The sequence below is a fragment of the Limulus polyphemus genome, unplaced genomic scaffold (assembly GCF_000517525.1).
Source record: "Limulus polyphemus unplaced genomic scaffold, Limulus_polyphemus-2.1.2 Scaffold2771, whole genome shotgun sequence".
In the NCBI taxonomy this organism is placed as follows: domain Eukaryota; kingdom Metazoa; phylum Arthropoda; class Merostomata; order Xiphosura; family Limulidae; genus Limulus; species Limulus polyphemus.
In genome coordinates, this window is record NW_013668381.1 from 8,033 (window position 1) to 9,809 (window position 1,777).

A 1,777-nucleotide genomic window follows, 5' to 3' on the forward strand; every position below is an offset into this window, starting at 1 on the left:
ATTTGATATAGAAAAACAATACTGTTTTATTCTTATTATGAGCTAGGATTTTGAAAATTGTATTTATTTTTTATTATATAAGCTTAAGTTTACTCTAGACTCACTTAAGTATTACATACATTCAATATTGAAAAATATATATCATTTTATTTCCCTGAAAGGAGACCGAAAGCCGCCCTGGAGGGGTCATCTGTTTAAACTACTCGCACCACTATACAGTCGTGTGTTGTCTGTCAAATATCCAATAGTCACTAAAATGAAGTCACATAAAAGACGCTTAACGTTCCAATTTGTACTGTCGTGACATCAGTAAAATATGCGCATGTCAGGAATCACGAGAAGAATTATGCATTGTATAGGCTACTACACAGAGTGACATATGAACTTCTAAAGTAAGAAATAAAAGTATTTATTACTCTTTAATTTTGGTTTTATTTATTCTTGAAATAGAACATTTTCTGGGACACTGATGAAGTACACCGAGTAGTCTAGTATAGGTAAATACATCCGAAAAAAATACATTGAACATATGGTGCAATATTTATCTCGTGAGATGTCGCCACTTTCTTTAAAGGTATTTTATATTGTAGAGGTTGGTAATTTTTGTTTACGTGAGGAGCATGTATTTTAAACTTATTTGAAAAATTTTTAAATCATGTTTTACATGTAACTGAAATGTGGCTTGCTGGGATATTATATATAGAACTGATTTTTTAAGAATTTGTAGTATTACTATCGCAAGTCTGATCGGCACGGATTGTTATTTTTTTTGGAACAGTCAATAACACTATACAAATTATTATTGCTCCTGTAATTCCTATTGTTCTGAACATTTGTTGTTCTTGTATAAAGTTCATGTTCGATCTTACTTACAAGTGACTGCTATTCTGAATGGCATAATATTATAATTAATCAATAGACTTTACAGATGATATATAAAACACCGAAGTTCGAAATTAGATAGTTTTATAAATAAATTGAATAAATGCTTACGTGCAAACAAGATTTATTTGAAAGACCAAGCACATTTTTCTGAACTGTGTAACACTTGTATTATTTGTTGACCGCGTGTTTTTAAATACACTATTTTTAATGACATATTGAAATACGAGTGTAAGTCAAACGTATTTAAAGAATAGGCCCGACAAGGTCTGGTGGTTAGAGCACTCGACTCGCAATCTGCGGATCGCGGGTTCGAATCCCCGTTACACCGAAACATGTTCACCCGGTGTTCTGACTAGGATATTCCGCTCCAACAGAATTTGGAGGTGTGAAAAACATCATAGGAAACTACCACTTAAAGAATGTGACATCGGATGAAAATGAATTAACCTTTCTAAGAAAACAAATTATTAAACAAAACTACATGAAACACTTGTATAGGTTGCAAATAGCCAAACCAGTTTTCTTGCATTTATTTCTAGAGAATGATGTCTCGAGGGAGCACTGTAATCTATTCTCCAGATCGTATCATGTATTTATTTCTAGAGAATGATGTCTCGAGGGAGCACTGTAATCTATTCTCCAGATCGTATCATGTATTATTTCTAGAGAATGATGTCTCGAGGGAGCACTGTAATCTATTCTCCAGATCGTATCGTGTATTTATTTCTAGAGAATGATGTCTCGAGGGATCATTGTAATCTATTCTCCAGATCGTATCGTGTATTTATTTCTAGAGAATGATGTCTCGAGGGATCATTGTAATCTATTCTCCATATCGTATCATGTATTTATTTCTAGAGAATGATGTCTCGAGGGAGCACTGTAATCTATT